The following is a 20,313-nucleotide window of genomic DNA, read 5'->3' as shown; positions in this document are numbered from 1 at the left end:
AAGCTCCAATCAGGCTCAATCCCCTTCCCACCATGCTACCTGACCTCCGGCCACCCCGACCTACTTGCTCTGTGCTAAAAACACAGGGGTTGACCACAGCAGGAAACATGCACTCACTCTGTCTCCTCTACCTCTGATCACCTTCCCAGCCCTCCCACTAAACTCCCACTCACCTAGCTTTAATATCTGACTCTATTATTTTAGTTGCAAACATACTTGCTCCTTTCTCTAGATTTCTTCAACCTCCCAAAGTATCTACTTCTTAACCATGACTGAAGATTGCAATTTTTTACCTGGACAGAGACCAACTCTTACTCATCTTCACATAAGGAGACCAGAAGAGTACCCAGAAAACAGTGGATGCCAATCAATGTTTAAGAATTTAAAAGTTTCATTATACTAAATAAGTGGAGACAGCCCAAATGTTCATTAACTGCTGATTGTATAAATAAAATGCAGGATATATACATTCAAAGAAGTGTTATCCAGTGCTAAAAAGAAATTAAGTGCTGGCCAAGCACGATGGCTCATGCCTGTTATCCCAGCACTTTGGGAGGCCAAGTCTGGTGGATCACTTGAGGTCAGGACTTAGAGGCCAGCCTGGCCATATGGCAAAACCTTGTCTCTAGTGAAAATACAAAAACTAGCCTGGTGGGGTGGCACCAACTGTAATCCCAACTACTGAGGGGACTGAGGCATGAGAATTGCTTGAACCCAGGAGGCAGAGGTTGCAGAGAGTCGAGATCCTGCAACCGAATTCCAGACTCCATACCCCCAAAGAAAGAAATTAAGTACTGATACGTTCTGCAATGCTGATGAATCTTGAAAACATAACATTAAGTTTAAAAAGCCAATCAAGAAGGACCACATATTATATAATTGTATTTATATGAAGTGTCCAGAACAGGGAAATTAATAAAGACAGAAAATAGATCATTGCGTTCCTAGGGCTGAAAGGATTAGGGGATTAGAGGCTAAGGAGTGCCTACTTTCTTTTCAGGAAATGGAAACATTCAAATCAATGTGGTGATGAATGCACAACTCTGTAAATATACTAAATGCCATTGAATTGTACATTTTAGATAAGTGAATTTGGCATGTAAATTATATCTTAATGAAATTTTTTAAGTTTTGAAAATAGTGTGAATAAATGAGTGAAGGAGTGAATCATGAATAATACAGGCTAATGGGACATTCGTTAAGGTAGAAGTATAGTATCATTTGAATTTGTGTCCCCACCCAAATCTCATGTCAAATGGTAATCCCCAATGTTGGAGGAGGGGCATGGTGAGAGGTGATTCAATCATGGCGGGTAGACTTTCCCTTTGCTGATCTTGTGATAGCGCGTGACTTCTCACAATATCTCATTGTTTAAAAGTGTATAGCATCTCCGTCTTCTCTCTTCCTCCTGCTCCAGCCATGTAAGACATGCCTGCTTTCCTTTTGCCTTCTGCCATGATTGTAAGTTTCCTGAGGCCTCCCTAGTCACGCTTCCTGTACAGCCAGCAGAACCATGAGCCAATTAAACTTTTTTTTTAAAAATAAATTACCCATTCTTGGGTAGTTCTTACAGCAATGTAAGAATGGACTAATATGAGATAAAAATTCTCCCTCACTTAACACCCTATACCTCCCAAAACAATGCCTCCAAAATTATTGACTTATTTATAAAACAGATATCAACAAGTCTGTTGTGTGTCTTCACAATGCTAGGCACTGGGGATAGAAAAGTGAATAAAACAGGAATATTCTTCTTTATCATATAGCTAATTGCTCAAGGTGATAGTCTAATATTTAACAAAGCATTACACAAAAAGGTTTATTATTATTATTTCAATTGTATTAAACGTTACAATATTGGAAGCACCAAGAGAGTATAAGGATATTGCTTGTCTCATCCAGACAAGGCCCCCAAGGTCTGGTAATTTTCATGCCTAATACCACCCATGTGTCTGGGCATTTTCTAGGAACGTTGCCTGGCTTCACCTTCTCACAAACCAACTGAACTTTTAGTAAAAGAATGACGAGATGGGCAGTATATGCTTGGAGTCTCCTGTCCTGTTGCTGCAGGTATGAATAGCTCTACATGGGGTTCTGGGAAACACCTGCGGATTTAGTCCGGATGCTGCTCTTGGATCCAAATCGCCAAACCCGCCTTCCCATGCTCAGCGACATGATAGATAGCTTTAATTACACCAGCTTTAGAACTCTTCCAGGCCTTCGCTGATGCATTTCATTTCCTTCTGCTACGGGCCCCTGATGCCTATAACTCAGCGGAAGACATTCCTAGGAGGGATTTTGAAACCTAAACCTCCAACTCTGCTGATGTTGCAGGTATTGACTGAACTGGGCTCCCTGGACCTCCTCTCTTAGAGTTGTGATTCAGTTTCAGGAGCTCATGAAAATCTGGGCAAGCCAGACTTGGACCGAAACTCCTGTATCCCCATCATCTGCGGGACAGAGTCCAAATTCCTGCTGTGGTGTAAAGGGTCCTCTAAATCAGGCATTTGCACATTGACCCCTTGCACAGCCTTCGCTATTCCGCTCACTGTCCTCATCTTTACCAGCACTTTACCAGCAGCATTTATTAAGCCCTCACTGTGTACTACACATTACACTGAAACCTGTGCTTGGATCATATCATCTCAACCCCCCAGTAACCCTTTGAGGCCAAAAGTGTTCTTATCTTTATTCTACAGAAAAAAAATACGCATACATATTTATATACACGGAAGGGGAATAACTTTCCCAAGTCTTACAGCTAATACGTGGTAATACTCGGATTTCAACTCAGGCCTTCCAACTGTGATTTTAATCACCTCCCTATTTCACGTGAGCAATACCAAATTACTTGCAATTCCCCCAGTGTGCAGTTTTCTCATGCCTCCGGGCAGGAATGGATCTGGTTTTTGTAGGGCTGAAAGCGTATACAGTTTTGGAGTCCCTCTACGAGAAAAAAGAAGGCAAAAGTAAAGCACTAAGGAAAATTTAGATATTAAAGTGACACTTATTTCAAATACTAAAAAGATGGCATATTGCAAGTGTTAAAAAGCTAGCAAAATTCACAAAAATCTGCAAAAAGGAAATATTTCTGCAATTTTCTGTTTGGCATAGATAATATGATTTTCCTACATATTTTTGTGTTTCTATTTATCGATTGCTTCTTCATATGCCAAAAATTGTGTAATATCATCTTCTACAAGGAGAATAGAAGGATCGTTTAGAATTTCCTCAAGGGCAGAGGTTGGTAAACTGCAGGGTGAGGCCAACTGCCGTTTTTGTGAATAAAGTTTTATTAGAACAAAGTCATGCCCATTGATTTACCTATTGTCTGTGGCTGCTTTTTTGCTACAATGAGACAGAATTGAGTTCTTGCAGTAGGGAATGTATGCCCATAAAGCCTAAAATATTTACTATCTGGTCTTTTACATAAAAAGTTTGCCAACTCTAGTGTGATGGCCTCTGAAGGAAAGTCTTTAAAAGTAAGGCACTCCAAAACTTAGCTCCGTTCACTTCCCATTATACACTTTGCAGTGTCTAGGAATGTCCTCCCAGTCCAGATTTCTCCTTTGAGATTTAACACAGGTGTGTCCTCCCCCAGAAAGCACTCCCTGGGCCCTTCTCATCATTTTATAACTAGGGCCACCCCTCTGTCCTCCCACACTCCCATGCGAACCCCCCTTCTTTTATTATGGAAAAATTAAAAAAAAAATTTCTCGAAACTTCCCTCCAATTGGGCCACACAGATCATATTAATTTATCCTCCTTTGAGGAGGATGCAAAGATGTTGGTGTGATTTGACCAGGGATAAACACTGAAAAGCTAAAACGATCCACACTGATTTGGAAAGGTTGACAGATATGGCTAGCTGACTACCTCATCTCTCGTCCATCTTTTTTATTTAGCAAAGGAATGTGATTTTGTAGAGAACAACACTGCATAAGTTCAAAGACTCCATTTTTTAACCTCATGGACAATTCTGGTCAATAAGATCTAAGTGGAAGTGTTGTGTAGGATTTTTTAAAAGCTGTCCAGGCACGTTGGCTTGCATCTGTAATCCCAGCAATTTGGAAGGACGAGGCGGGTAGGTCACTTGAAGCCAGAAGTTTGAGACCAGGCTGGCCAACATGGTGAAACCCCATCTCTACTAAAAATACAAAAATTAGCTGGGCGTGGTGGTGGGCTCCTATAATGCAACCTACTAGGGAGGCTGAGGCAAGGGAATCACTTAAGCCCGGGAGGCGGAGGTTGCAGTGAGCCGAGATCGCACCAGTGCATTTCAGCCTGGGTGACAGAAAGAGACTCTGTCTCAAAAAACAAAACAAAACCAAAAGGTTAACTATTGAAAGCTGTCTCAGCTTAGCAATCACTCCTTCTCTCATAACCACTCTTCCTTCCTTTTGCTTCTAATAATATAGATGTGATGGCTGGAACATCAGCAGTCATTCTGGACTGTGAGGAGAATTTGTGTATGGAAATCAGTGTTAGGATTAACAAAGTAAAAATATGAAAGCTACCCTGGATCTAAGCTGACCCTGTGAAGCCACCGTAAGTGTTCTAATTACCTATCCTCAGACTACTCTTATGTTAATGAATAAATTCTTGTGTGATCAAACCACTATAGATGAATCTCTATTCCTAGCAATGAAATGCATCTCCTAAATAGGTGAAAAGACACAATTCTGCTGGGCGCAGTGGCTCACACCTGTAATCCCAGCACTTAGGGAATATGAGGTGAATGGATCACCTGAGATCGGGAGCTCAAGACCAGCCTGACCGACATGGAGAAACCCTGTCTCTACTAAAAATACAAAATTAGCCAGGCATGGTGGTGCACGTCTGTAATCCCAGCTACTCGGGAGGCTGAGGCATGAGAATCACTTGAACCCGGGAGGCGGAGGTTGTGGTGAGCCAAGATTGCACCAATGCACTCCAGCCTGGGCAAAAAGAGTGAAACTCCAAAAAAGAAAAGAGAAGGAAAGAGGGAAGGAAGGAAGGAAGGAAGGAAGGAAGGAAGGAAGGAAGGAAGGAAGGACGGACAGAGAGAGAGAGAGAGAAAAGAAAGAAAGAAAGAGAAAGAAAAGAAGAAAGGAAGAAAAGGAAGGAAGGAAGGAATGACGGAAGGAAGGAAAGAAAGAAAGAAAAGAAAAGAAGGGCACAATTCTTAGATTATTTAATCAAATAGAGTGAGAAGTAAGAAACACTTTGGGACTATTAAATACAATAAACATTAGATTTTTGTCGTATGATTTTGCAAATTAATGATAATTGACCTTAAATGAGGCACTAAACAGATTGTGTTATGAGAGAAGTTATCTTAGAATATGTCTTAATCAAGACAATGTTGGCTGGTGCCAAATAAGAATTCTAACATTTATGTGTTTAAGCCAAGAAAAAAAAAAAAAAGAAAGAGCATGTATTTGTACTTGTAACTGGGAAGAATGATATTGGATCCAAGGAATCAAATAGTCATTACCTTTGGTCTAAGTTTCTCGCTTCCTATGCAAATGCCTTTTCCACGTTACTGGAAAATAGGAAGCTGTAGCTAAAACAGCTAAGGCCTAGAATATTTTCATTTGGAACCCAGAGGAAATATATTATTTTTCTCTGCCAGTGTCCATGCAGAAAAATCCCAGGGAAGAGCTCTGATTGGTCAGTGAGGATCACAAGCCCACCAATTGGTAGGGGTGAGTATAGTAACGTGCAGTCTTGGTCACATGCTAGCCCATGTGGTCAGGAGACAGAATATCATGTTTAGCAGCCCCTCTGGAATCACATCAAATATAAAGTTAAATGGATAACGGTAGATGAAGTATGCCCCAAAGGGATGCATTACTCAAAGATGTGGGTTTATTCAAAAACCACAGTGTTGACTCTTTAGAACCTGTCTGTCGTCCACAGTAGACAGGAACATAGATTTGAAATTCCCTGGTGTAGATGATCTTTGAGGTGGTGGCTGTTGAGAACAAGAGTCAGATCTGGTTTTTGTCTTTGGCACATGGAAGACACCCTATAAATGAATGCTGGATGAATAGGTGTTTAAATCTTCACCAATAGAAGCTTAGTTTTGTAATTTTGTAATAAGAGAATTAGTAACCATTTGCAGACTGCCTTGTAAGCCAGGATTTGTTCTCATTTAGTCCTTCAAACAATTCCACTTTGTGATGACTTAAGTGAGGCTTAGAGTCATCCAATCACTTGTCTGGAGCCATCCTGAACTAGAGTAAGATTCAAACTCCATTCTTATCTGGATCCAAAACCCATGTTTTTCCTTGGCAACGCACTGCCTCTAAAAGTAATCGAGGTGATATATCTTACTATAGAACTATGCATGTTTTTCTTCTCAAATCATCTTGGAGATCATCAGCACCACAGATCTGGTTGCCCATAAAAATCAACTTGGGTGCTCACACTGACTCCTGGGCCTTGTTCCTGGTTACTTTCATTTAATATGTGTTGAGAAAGATCTGCATGCAAATCTGTATTCTAGCTACTACTATAAACTGTTACAAGCAAGCAGTATTCATAGAAAATGAAACAAACGCTTATGTATTTACCACCAAGTTTAAAAATAAAATGTATCCTGGATGATGGAAGTCTCCATTCTACCCCTCTCTGATTTCATTACACCTTTCCCTCCCCGGCGATAGTTACTTGTATTCTGAATTTTATGTTTGCTATTTCCGTCTATGCTTGAATATCATTACTACAAAGATGTATGTCCACATGTAACATACAGCAATATTCTGAGTATTTTAATATTGTATGCATGATATAACTTTACATAGTTTTCCACATTTTCTACTCTCACAACTGTATCTTTTGAGATATAATCATATTGATGAAGATAGTACCAGATCCTTTGTTTGCACAGATATATAATATTCTCTTGTTTGAATTTATCAGTTTATTTATCCACATTTTTATTGATGGGCATCTAAGATATTCCCAAGTTTTGACTTTTGCAATGTTGCAGTGGACATTTTTGAACATATCTCCTTGTGCACAGGCATGATAGTATTTTTTTAAAAAAAAAAATTGTACTCCAAGGGGTGGAAATACTGGGTCGTATGGAATGGTGAATCTGTATGTTTTTCAAAATGGCTCAGATTATTGTAATGGGTAGCCAAGTTAAAGACATTTAACCAAAGTTCACTAGAAACTACACCGACTCCAATACGTCATATTTCATTGTTTGTCAAGCTTCAACTTTCAAATGACATTCCTTGGGATCTTGTTAAAATGCGGGTTCTGATTCAGTACCTCTGGAGTGGGGTGTGAGGTTCTGTGTTTCTAACAAGCTCCCAGATAATGTCAATGCTGGCGTTCTACAGGCCATATAATGACTATCAAGTTCTACCCAAACAAAAATTAAAACTTATTCTCAACAAAGTGTACTAAGCACTTATTATGGGTTAAGGGCAAAATATATGGGGAAGAATAAGAAGGGTGAACATGCATCCAGTTTTGTCTGGGATAGTCCCAGTTTATGCCTGGACTCTTCATGGCCCTGTTTGAGTGACCAACTTCATAGTCATCCTAAATGAGGCAGTTTATGTGTCTTATGCTCTAACTAGGAAACCTTAAGCAATCAGTAGCTTGGTCAAAGGTAAACTCTCTACTGCATGCAAGAAATTCTAATATCTGAACTGGATTCAGGTTCAGCCTCTTGTGCCCCTGCACAAGAAATTGGGAGCTCCAGCTGTTCTTCTCGGGAAGGTACTCCTGTCAACTCCAAATAATGAAAGAGCAAGAAGAAAATCTGGAATACTTTGGTATTTCATAAACTTTTCTCCTTCCTAAAATGCTATGGAATTACTTGATTTATACCAAATAACACTACCACATGGGGATGCAAACGCTAAGCCCAAACAGATGCAATGGTTACAGGGCCATGAAATGTCACTGAAGGCATCGTCACTTGGATTTTGATTATAACAGGATTAGATTAAACAGTTTTGAAGAGACTGCAGACACATCTCTAATGTCCTCCACCCTGCTATGGCTGCTTTCTTTGCATACCCCAGGAAAATGAGTGATTTTTTTCACTCCCAACTAACCCTTCTTTAATTTTGAGATGTGCTTCTCCAAGCTAAAGGAGAAAGCAGTTCGAGAAAAAAATAAATGTGGGCATCTTGTAGCCTTCACTTCAAGTCCTCATCTGCAGGAAAGCGGGGATACGTGCCCTCGCTCTGGCAAAATCCTGCTCCTTGCCTTGCAAGGAGGCGAGATGAACACTTGGCTTGGAGTCCAATATCTGAACTCAGCTTCCAGACTACCTCACATGAGCAATGTGATCTTGGGAAAGCCACTTGCCTTGCTGAGCTCCCAATTCAGTGGCATCTAGATGTTATGGTTTGGATATTTGTCCCCTCCAAATCTCATGTTGATAGGAGATCACTAATGTCGGAGGTGAGCCTGTCCGGAGGTGCTTGGGTCATGGGAGTGGATCCCTCATGAAAGGCTTGGTGCCCTCCCCATGGTCATAAGTGAGTTCTCTGTTAGCTCATGCAAGAGCTGGTTGTTTAAAGGAGTCTGATACCTCCTCCTTTCTTGCTCCCTCTTGGCATATGACACGCCTGCTCACACTTCAGCTTCTACCATGAGTAAAAGCTTCCTGAGGCCTCACCAGAATCTAAGCAGATTGGAGCCATGCTTGTACAGCCTACAGAACTGTGAGCCAAATAAATCTTTTCTTTTTCAATTACCCAGTCTCAGGTACTCCTTGATAGCAATGCAAAATGGACTAATAGACTATAATAGAACTAATTGAACAGAAAATCATTCCTTATGGGAAGAACCTCAGACAAAAATCATGCTTCAGATAAAGATATGTACAACGAGAAACACACATGAATTTCTCACTGACACAGAGCCAGTGTGGGTTTATAGAGTTTCGCCACAAAAAACAGGTGTGTGCACAAGCTGTCAAATGTAACTAGTTATAAAAATTGAACTTGTTATAAGTGCATCTTAGCTTTTACAGTTCCAGTTGACCTTTATTAACTTTGAAAGATGTACAACATTATAATAGATAATGTGATTATCCATATGCCCTAAATATTTGATAGGAATAATAATTTTATTTTTTTCAAGTGGGCTGGATGCAAATGCAAAATTTCTAGAAGGGTAATAGCTCCTCAGTCCCTTTATGCAATAATTATTGACTTCTTGTGTATAAGCAGGCCTGAAAGTAATGTTTCTTTTTAATTAGTTTCCTGATGACTTTCTTTTTCTTTTTAGATTAAACAATGCCACAGATAAACTTTTGAAGCTAAAGACTCTTTAATGGATATGATCTGTCTGCCTTTCTTTTTCTGACTGTATTCATTATAGGCAAATCAATGAAAATTGATAAACTCGTGATGGAAAAAAGGATGTATTTGTATTCATTACAGAGGATTGAAGATAATAATAAAATGAAATGTTGTTATAGTGAGATATAAACCCAACCTACGGAATTGTTCAATATGAGAATAGCTAGATACATTTCATTACCATGATAGGAGCAGCTCAGAAGCGGAAGCCAATAATTTTAAAAGTCTTGAACACAGGGTTATGCTGACTATACAGTTCAATACGTTAATTGACAATAAATCCTGCTTGCCTCTAAAAGGCGCTTGACTAGTCATTTTCAAGATGGTCATGATTTTTTATGATGCGGAACTTTTAATTTACAGGGATGATAAAAATAGATTTACTTTCAGCCACTTGTATTTGATTTAATTACCTAATCAACGATAAATCATCTACTATTGAAAAAGTAATTTAACATAGATGATATTTGGCTGTCATATTTTTGGGTTACTGCTAGGGAGAGTTTGGTGAGTGGAGAGGAAAGAACCTGTGGCAGTGTGAATTTTCTACACTTTTCTTGAAAATCTGCAAAAAGTCTGCAGAGTTGAAATCAGGTGACTTGGCTCCACCTTGGAAAGCAGTCTGTTGTCATTTGTCCTACTTATTTCTTAAACAGATACACCACGGAAGGGTGTGATTGTGTCATCATTGTGGGAAAAATAGGGATTTGATTATTCTTTAGCATTTTTCTAGCTCTTCTATGCTGTTGTGTCAACCCTAGTGACACGTTTGATGTTAATCTAAAATAGTAGTTAAAATTGACTATGGAAAATAGTGGCTCGGCTCAACTGAACCTTTTAGATTAAATGCCTGATTGATAGATGATGGTTATTTATTATTAAAAAAGAAAGGCGTGGTTTCCTGGAATAATTGGAGGCCCTGAAGCCCCACTGACAGAAAATCTGCTAGAATGTTTCTTTCCAGGCTTGGTCAGACAACTTAGACACTCCCCTTTTCTATTTGCCTCTCTGGGAAATTAAAGTCTGCAGCCCTTTGGTGACCATATGCTAATTACTAGCCACTTGCTTCTAAAAGGCAGATCTTATCTTGTCACTTGGCTGCTCAAAACTTTTTAATTTGTTTTCCATCAGGCTCAGGGTAAAGTCTAAACTTTTAGACAAAGCCTCTTCTTAACACTTAAGACTCTTTCTACACTAACACTGTACTACATGTTCCAAACATTCTGAAGGTCTTTCGTTTTCTGCAAAATTATAATTTATTGACTGACTGGCCAGACGGAGGGATGGATGGGTAGATGGATGGATGGGTGGGTGGATGGATGAATAGCTGCAGAGATGGATAAACAGATCAGTTAATGAATGAACTCCCAATTTATTTCATAGGGGTATTTAGTTATAGTCCTTAAAATACTTTCCCTTAGTCTAATACTTGCATCTCAGACCCGTGCATGTGTCTGAATCATATTTACTCACCAGGTGCTGAGGTAGTTATGCCCTTTGGTGATGTTTAACTTCACTCATGGTTTTAACCTGTCATCTTGGTTCAGCCTCTGGGAGGCCTCGAGGGCCTGGTAGTGGACATCATTTTCCCTGATTCATGTTACACTTAATTGTCTCCCTCTGACAACCAGGCACAGATTTCTAGTGTTTTTCTCTTCTCGTTCTTCTATTTTTTTTTTTTTGAACTCAACCCTTAACACCTACCTATTAAAGAGATGGCTGCAGTTCTTGGCTCAAATGGAGGGCCAAGATGAGTGACAACTTCCAAGTCGAATCAGTCAATAGATTTTCAATTTCTAACACAACATTCTTCCCCAGGTTTAGTGATGATCTCCAGGATTATTTTTTTTCCCAAACTTCATATAATAAATAAATAAATAATTCAAATAATAATAATTTGAATAATATTCAAATAATAAAAATGCCTTATGCAAAAAAAAGTTAATAATTTTTGAAGCTGTATAATGAATACAATGGGTTCATTATTCTATTCCATTTGCATGGATGCATAGAATTTATTCTTTTATCCTGTTGAGCTCTACATATTAAAATGAGCAAAGATATGAAACTCATGATACCTAAAAGATGTGTGTGTTTATGTCTATTATTGAAAGAAAGATATAATAGCCCAATTATATTGTAATACAGAAATATTATCCAAAACATAATTATTTTCACTTCTAAATGCCTTACCCCAGTCCCTGACCATAGGCCCACATTTTTAGAAGATGGCATTAATATTGCCCATGTCATTTTATGTTCTGCTTTATTCATTTCTAGTTGATCAAAAACATTTTTTGTATTTCCACACAGTTATATGATAATTTTTAATATCTGCATAATTTCCTATCACGTTGATAAAACAACACTGAGTCCATCCATCCCCTATGGAGGGACATTTTTATTATTTCTATGTTTTTGTTGCCATTGCTGTCATTGGAGTTAATGTTGCAAACCCTAATAAAAGATGCTGAATATAGAAGGTCTTATTGAAAATTTTCATCAATTTTTCCCTTTTCCAAAGAGTATTTGATTATCTCAGAACTCATAATGTCCTTAGTTTCTATTTTCATTTTTTTCATAGTTTTCACACTTACAGATCATCTTTCTTAATATTTTGTAATCGTCTCCTCTCTAACTTTAACCTTAAGGAGCATATTAAATACTGCTGGCACAAGCACGCAGGTCTGGTGTAAAACCAACCTGAACTCAAATGCTTTATCCAACCAGTTAATAACTGTGAGAACTCAGAAGTGTGATTGACTATTTCTAGCCTTCAGTGTTCTCACCTGCAAAATGAGAATAGTACAGACATCATAGGTTTATTATAGAGTACTTTAAGAAAACTTTTGTTGCTACTCTTAATATTTTTATTATTACTGTATTTTGTTGGAATAGCCTGCAAAAGTTGAACTCAGAAAAAACAGGACCAGGTCTGAAAACTGTAACAGAATTTTTTTGTTTGCTTTTTTGGTTTGGTTTATTTGTTTGCTTGTTTTCTTTCCAATTTCCATTTTCATAACCAGAGAGCACTCTGCTGGCAAAAGATCAATTTTAGGGTATCCTCATCTGACTAGCCATACTAATCTTTCTCTGAGAAGTCTTCCCCTAATACTACACAATATTCATAAAAATAAATTTTAAGGCCAGGCGTGGTGGCTCACGCCTGTAATCCCAGCATTTTGGGAGGCCAAGGCCTCATGGGCGGATCATGAGCTCAGGAGATCGAGACCATCCTGGCTAACATGGTGAAACCCCGTCTCTACTAAAAATACAAAAAATTAGCTGGGCGTGATGGCACGTGCCTGTAGTCCCAGCTACTTGGGAGGCTGAGGCAGGAGAATCACTTGAACCCGGGAGGCAGAGATTGCAGTGAGCCAAGATTGCACCACTGCACTCCAGCCTGGGCGACAGAGCAAGACTCCATCTCAAAAAATAAATAAATAAATAAATTTAAAAATAAATGGCGACTGGCCTAATGAATGAGCTTCCCTCATTTTTCATAATCATGGTGATTCACTGAGGTGGTTTTGAAGTTTTCATCATTGTTAACAATTTTGCGGTCAATAATTTTGAGTAAAAAATATTTCCTTCAAAGGAGGATTATTTCCTCAGGACGAGTTTTTACATTTGGAATAACTGTGTCAGACAATTTAAATTTGACTCATTTTGAAATTATGCTTTTCTAAAGTTTCTGCATTGGGAATAACTGTGCTTTTCTAAAGTGCTGTACCAATTTTCTTACACCAGCTAAACCTTTTTTGGTTCAGTAATAACTAGAGGAAAGAGGATAGAGCATCCAAAAATAATGAATTCAGTTCATTTCAATAAGACAAGATTCATGTTCTGGGAAATGTCATAGGTGCATATGTCTTCTTTTATATTTGTTGTTTCAGACTATGTTTGTATATCAAATAACCAAACAAATGTCTCCACGGTAAAAGTATTGTAGCTTCTACTTAGCAACATATAAGCAAAGATTCAGAAATTAATCTGGAAAATGAAATTATGATAGGGGAAAAAACAAAAAGAACATTTGCTGTGCTAAAAACTCAACGGACTGAGCAAAAATACAATAAATCTTGATTAGGTTCAGTCTAATTTTGTCTTCCTTTATGTATCTCACAAATGTTAGCCGAACAGCAGATTGCTTAAAATAACATTCTGCTTTTAAACTTTTGGACTTACAGAAATCTTTGCTTGTGGTTGTTATTATTAAGAAATAGTGATTTCCCTTTAGTCTTAGTTATGAAGTTGTTCTAGATTAGAATGCCAAAGTGTGGGACTGTCTAAGCTTGGAATTCCCTCCACCATCCTTTCAGTCTCTCCCTCCCTCTCTCTCTTCCCCCCAACCTTCTCCCTTTCTCTCTCCTCTATCTCTCTCTCTTTCTCTCCTTTCCTATGTCTCCCCACTTCCCAGGCAGATTGCTTCTATTCTGTCAAACGTTCATTCACCTTTGCTAATGAGTAGCTAATGGGTTTTGGCATCGTGTGACCCACAGGGATTGACAGGGCTGTTGGATCACGGGATGGCCTGGTGTGCTGTGATTGTGCCTATGGGATCCTTAAATCCAGCCCCAGAGCCATTTCCTAGTTTCCCCAATAGTTTCCTGGAACATAGGGTGTTTAGAAATAAAGCTCTATTTTAAAACCTCCGATTCACCACTTTATCTGGCTAACATCCTTCCCTCTTGGAATTGATAACATGTTGACTGTGAGTCATAATGGTAACTTCCTCATGAACATCTGATGTTGTGAAATTAACAAAGTCGAGAACTCCCCAACAGTTGAAGCCAAGAAATGAATTATAAAAATGTACTTCAGTCACAATACCAGAGAGAATCCGGTTATGAATTAGTAACAGATGGGAAAATACTATTCACTTCCAGTTTTACATGAATGTCTATAATGCTTGTTCTGATCATAAGTTTTTATTTCTTCCAGAGCTTCATTATGGTTCTAGCAAGATTCACCATTAAAAAATATAATAAAAAGCGTGGGTTGGGTAGATGCTATTTTTCTTTCTTCCCTCTCTGCTAGTTAAGCAAAAAACATTTAAAAAAAATAAAAGTAAATAATTCAGGTGAACAATATACATATCATTTCATTGCTTACTTTTTGCTTTGCAGAACAAATTATTATGCATTTCCTCAAACCAATTAGTCAAGGGTATTTATTTTTCTTTTTTTAGATTTGCATCTATGCTATGAAAGGAAACTGTTAGCTAATGAAATCTCTAACTCTCTTTTTTCTCCATATTACTACAGCTCTCACACCACCTTTAAAAGTAAAACATACTGAGTATTTACAGCAAATTCCTGACATAAAAAGTGTCTATGTGAACTCACCAACAGTTGAAGCCAAGTGGTTAGATCATAGACAAAGAAAGAAGATTAATGCTCTTTGGTGTTCAGTTTGGTAGACCCCTGATATTTTTCCCGGTCTTAATACTAATATCAGGCACAAAACATTAGCCTTCTTGGATTTCTCTCTACAGCCTCCTTCCCTGGAAAATTACCACCCACATTCTGGACCTCTTGACTGTCATCTTTGCTGGTGCCCTAGCTAGTTTCCCTGAGTTGTCTGGGGTCAAGGTTGAAGCCCTGGACCTGGATGATCCTCACTTCCAGTAGGCTGAACCACGTTGAGTCAGCCGTCTACTTCTGATCTTGAATGGACTGCAATATTGTGAGGTATGGGATCCGGCTACCTGAGGGAAGTTCAAGGGCAGATGATATAACCTTGAAGTGTGGAAGATCGGTCCTCCATGGAGTGAAACTTGACCAAAGGGAAACAGGGGATAGAAGAAGCTAGAGTAATAAATTCCTCCTCGTTTCTCTTTTATAGACCCTTCTCCTAATTGTAGATCTTTCTTGCAACACTCTTCTGTGAACATCCCTTCTGCTGGGCCACCAGCCTTGCTCAGCATACCTGATTTGCCTCTGTGCAGCACTTACAAAGTAGTGCTCAGCAGTGAAATGCAATGCACAGCATTACCTCATATCTTTCCCTGCCTTCCCTTCATTTCCCCCGACAACCGTCGTTGTCCTGGGCTTTCAACTCTCAGAGTATCATTACTGTAATCCTTGCCTCAATCTCTGCTTTCTAGAAATGCCCTCTTCTACTTTGGGCATCGTAATTATTGGTATTGTCCCTTTTCACTCTTTTAAGTGGTAGGGACAACTTCTTTCCAGAAGAGAGAACTTTGGGAAAAAATAAAATGGAGTGTAGTAAGTTGAATGGTGGCTGTAAAGAAAGATAGGTGCTGATCCTCAGTACCTGTGAATATGGCCATATCTGAAATAGAGACTCTGCAGGTGGAATTAAGGATCTCAAGACCTGATAATGCTGGGTTTAGGGTGAGCCCTAAATCCAATGATGGGTGTCTTTATGAAACAGAAAAGGAGAAAATACAGAGAGAGAGACAGAGAGCAAGGGGCCTGTGCAGCCACAGGTGGAGAAACTCTTAAGAACTGCAGCAGGCACCATGAAGTAGGAGAGAGGCATGAGACAGATTCTCCCACAGAGTCTTCAGAAGGAACCGACCTGGTGACACTGTGGTTTCAGACTCCCACATTCTAGAACTGTGAGAGAATATGTTTCTGTTGCCTTAAGCTGCCTGGTGTATGGTAATCTGTTATGGCAGCCCTGGAAACAAATACAGAGAGGGTGAACATTTACAGGTTTTCTTTCTTTCTTTCTTTCTTTCTTTCTTTCTTTCTTTCTTTTTTCTTACGAGAGAGGAACTGGGCTTGGTTTGATTCATGCTTGTGTTTATGATTTGGAAATTATCCACATTCCTCGAATCCCCTTTCGGATATGTACTTCTTGCAAGCAGCAGTGGTTAGATCATAGACAAAGAAAGAAGATAAATGCTCGTTGGTGTTCAGTTTGGTAGACCCCTGGTATTTTTCCCAGCCTATAAACTCTCGTTTACTCTAAGACCTACTTCATGGATGCTTTCTCGTCACCTGCCCTCTGCAGTGGACTGAGCCATACGTCCCAAGCAGAAAGTCTTTCTCCAACCTGGCGAACTCCGATTGACCCTTCAAGAACTAGCCCAAATGTCATCTCTCCTAAGACGCCTTCCTGATTTTTCCCAGTCATTGAGCACTCACTCTCTCCTCTGTGCTCTTGAAGTGCCTGTTTTTTTTAGAGCACTATTCACCCTTTACTGCAAATGTAAATATGATTTTTCATCTCTTCCACTAAACCAATGTGCATTTATTTGTGCTCAGGGTGGCCCATGAATTCCTACAGAAAATAAACAGCGGGTCTTGTTTGCAAGGCAGGATGCTTAGTGCAGTGTCTAAGAACAATTCCAAATTCAGAAATTATGTTCCTCTCATATCTTTTTCATTCTAGCTAAGCGGCTTACTCCCCATAACCAATCTTCCTTCCTAAAGGCAACACTTTATTTGTGAAAGTGCTTTTTAAAAAAAAAAAAAGTGTGGGGGATATAGGCATTATTTTAGAGAGACTTTCTAAAGAACCATAACAAGTCTATTTGAATCTTTTATTTGGTATTAACTAGATATTTTATCATAAGTGAGCAGGGAGTTTCTGGTTCACTAGTCTTTATTGCTTTCTTCAATGCATTTCAACCTTTTCCATAGTTCAAGACCATATAATCCCCAATCCTTTTTTCCTTCAAATTTTAACTCCTTCGCTATGTTCCTCATAACTCCTCCTGTTAACGTCTCTCAGAATTCATCGCTGAGCTGTCACCTTGAATGAAGATATGCTTTGAACTCATGGTGAATTGTGCCTTTTAAATAGGACCGTAACAATGGGAGTAGTTCAGCTTGGTTCACCCTTAGTCAAAAATACTTGTTCCAAGAATTTTTTTCTCCCCTCGATTCAGAGTAACCTGAGGGAGCCCTGCTCTGTAGCAATGGGGTCTGTAATAGGTTTATCTTAGGAGGAGTTCTAGTCCCTGATCCTGAAATAATTAAGGAAATGTTCTTGATGTCCCTTTTGAATTGCTGCAAAAGGGCACAGTGAATATTCACTGCAGTTTCCTACTGGGTATATATATATATATATATTATATATACTTTTTTTTTTTTGGCCTCTGTTCTTCCAACCTATTCTGTTCAACATCTGGCACCACTGTCTTCCCCAGGCTCATCTCCTTCAACATATTTTGTGCTTTAACCGCAGAAAACTGTTTGGAACCTGTCTCTGTGTGTCTGCATATCCCATCTTTTCCAAATGGGATGACCTTTCTCTCTTTTTGCACTAGGAAAGCTCATCCTCAGCAATCAGAAAGAAACTTCCCTTCACCATAATGCCTGATGACTCAGAGGACTTTTTTCTCGCCCTGAAATAATCTATTGAGATGTGAGTCTGTTCTTTGTTTCTTGTGCTCTAGGAAGCTCTAATAAATGAGGTACACTTTTTTCTCCTCCATCAAAAGACAGTGGCTGAAACTTTCTTTCCTGAATTTAGGTGTCTAGCCTGCATGGAGCTGGGGTTAAGGTAGTACGGGCATTCTTGACATCCCACCAAACACACGTTAATGAGCACTGTCTTAAGTTATTCTGAGCAGAGCAACTGCTTGTTGTTGTCTACAGAGACGTATGCTAAGGAGTACAGAAAGAGGAAAGGATCGATTCTATCACAGGAATAGCAGGGTGAGGGTTTATGATAAAGCAAAGCCTGGTTTGGGAATGTCAGAGTGTAGAGAAAGCAGTGTCAGGAGATGGGCACACTTTAAGTGGAAATAAAGGAGGCAGGAAGGAAGCTGGAAAGCCAGGAAATTAAATTGAAGGTGAGAGAGGTGAACAAGCCTAGATCCATCTGTAGAGTTCCTAAGGTTTGAGTCAAGATCCAAGTCTGTTCAGCGATATACGGTCTCCAGTTCTATAAAGGGATGGGTCAGAAAATTACCATTGTGTGAATGTTTAATCTATGCCCAGCACAATGTTAGGTAATTTGATGACAGCATTTCATTTATTCACCAAGTGACCCTGTGAAGGATGTATTATTAAGCACGCTGCTCAGAAAAGGACACCAAAGCTCAGAGAAGGCCTTTGAGAATCAAAATGTGAGTTCAATTTCAGTATGTCTGAGCTTAAAGATGCTCTTTTTAGTCTACTAGGTCATCTCGCCTTTTGAAGCCAGGGATCTAGGCCATACCTGGTCTCATATAGGTATTGTCCCAGTTGTATCAGCCTCTACGTCACAGGAGAAGGAACCCAGGACAAATCAAGCCCATATCACCATTTGGAGGCACCAAATCAAGTTCTATAATGCCTAGTCCGGTCCCAACCCCTAACAAGATTTCCTCACTACCCAAGAAGGCAGTGGAGCAATTAGAAACTTAACTGTCAACCTGGAAATTCTCTAAGCCCTTCTACCTCTCTCAGCCAATTGCTTTTCCCCAGTGTGGGCAGTAAAGGCCTGTTGACACTCATAGGTGGAAGGCTTCCACCTCCCTTGTGGGGATGAATCTTTGGCTAACTGTGTTGAGCCTCTTCTGTCATTATTATTGGTTTCTTTTATGGCCTCCCCTGGAGCTTAAGACTTATTGTAAGTATCAGCCCTGTTAGGAGGTTCCAGAGGGGATCATTGGAGCTTTATGGAAAATTTTCCATCTGCTAAATAACCTTGAGAAAAGAGTTTAGTTACTGACTCCCTGACTCATCTCTCCACCTTCCCAGCCAGTCTCTGGGCGGGGGGTTTATGTTTCTTACATCAACTAGAACTTGAGAGTTTTGCTCTGTGGTTGCCATAAAGCATTCGTTTAATAAAAGAATAAATTGGAGTTTCTGATTGACCTTGTTATGTCCTTGTCATTTAAACCTGTTCAAGTCTGGAGTGCATGCTCCCAATCCACCTAGTATGTGCCTGCCCCCTCCACCCTTACATGCACATAGATGACATTTTGTTTGCCCTCTTTCAGAGTCTGGGAAATAGATACATGGTTCCAGGCTCTAGTTCTTAAATCCCTCATCCTCCATTAAGCTCCTTGAGATTACTCTGTGAATCACTATGGTTTAAGAACACTATGCCTTGAAAAAAATAGATTGACATAAGTATGGATTTAAAGACTTTCTCAGGCTTTAGGTTACCCTACAGGTGAGACTGGAGGGGAACTATGTCTTCATTCACCTAGGGATCACATGGGAGCCGGTGAACCCAGGATATTTGACCATCAACCCACCATTTCCACCCAGAAGTGTCAGAGTTGAGAGTGAGCTGGGTGTACAAGAAGAAGGTGCAAGGCATCAGGGAAGTCACTGAAGCAGGACAAAGGTATGTTGCATTCGGCAAGATTATGCTGGCGTGGAACAGCAATGTGACCATAAGTAAACATCCAAAGTGTGGATGTTTACTCTAATATTTACTGTAATAATCATTTTTGTACTTGTAAAAATCATGCTACCATTATTTCTTGCAATTTCTCCATGAATAAATATCTTTCACCCATTCGACAGATGCCAAAACTGAATCTCATACAGTTGTGTATGTCTTTGTTTTTGTAGATCCTGAGTGTGAGGCTTCACTTTTTACTTTCTGTGTGCCGGGAGATGAACTTGAGGTTAGGGTTCAAGTTAGGCCGGGTGTGGTGGTTCATGCCTGTAATCCCAGCACTTTGGTAGGCCAAGGCAGGCCGATCCCTTGAGGTCAGGAGTTTGAGACCAGCCTGGCCAACATGGTGAAATCCCGTCTCTACTAAAAATACAAAAATTATCTGAGCATGGTGGCATGTGCCTGTAATCCCAGCTACTTGGGAGGCTGAGACAGGAGAATTGCTTGAATCTGGGAGGCGGAGGTTGCAGTGAGGTGAGACTGGCAACTGCACTCCAGCCTGGGCAACACAGCAAAAGTTTGTCTCAAAAAGAAAAAAGAAGAAGAAAGAAAGAAAGAAAAAAAAAGAGATTAGGGTTCAAGTTTGTTGAGATTAATCTGAATGATGATTCTGCTATTGAGTCTGCTAATGATCTTGAGCCCAGGAAGCATTAGGAGCCTAAAGTACATAGACCCCGGA

At 39.6% G+C, this 20,313-nt stretch overlaps 1 long non-coding RNA gene across 1 annotated transcript in view; it reads left to right on the top strand.

The window, feature by feature from the left end:
• Positions 1 to 12,795: 12,795 nt before the first annotated feature.
• The window catches only part of LOC103880298, a 30,678-nt gene continuing 23,160 nt past the window's right edge, over positions 12,796 to 20,313 (top strand). The window contains exons 1-3 of the long non-coding RNA XR_002519130.2: positions 12,796 to 15,986; positions 17,563 to 17,660; positions 18,285 to 19,577. This is a non-coding gene — a long non-coding RNA (uncharacterized LOC103880298). The remainder of the gene's footprint in view (positions 15,987 to 17,562; positions 17,661 to 18,284; positions 19,578 to 20,313) is intronic.

Source organism: Papio anubis, chromosome 18 (assembly GCF_008728515.1).
Source record: "Papio anubis isolate 15944 chromosome 18, Panubis1.0, whole genome shotgun sequence".
In the NCBI taxonomy this organism is placed as follows: Eukaryota; Metazoa; Chordata; class Mammalia; order Primates; family Cercopithecidae; genus Papio; species Papio anubis.
This window is presented reverse-complemented; position numbering and strand designations above follow the sequence as displayed.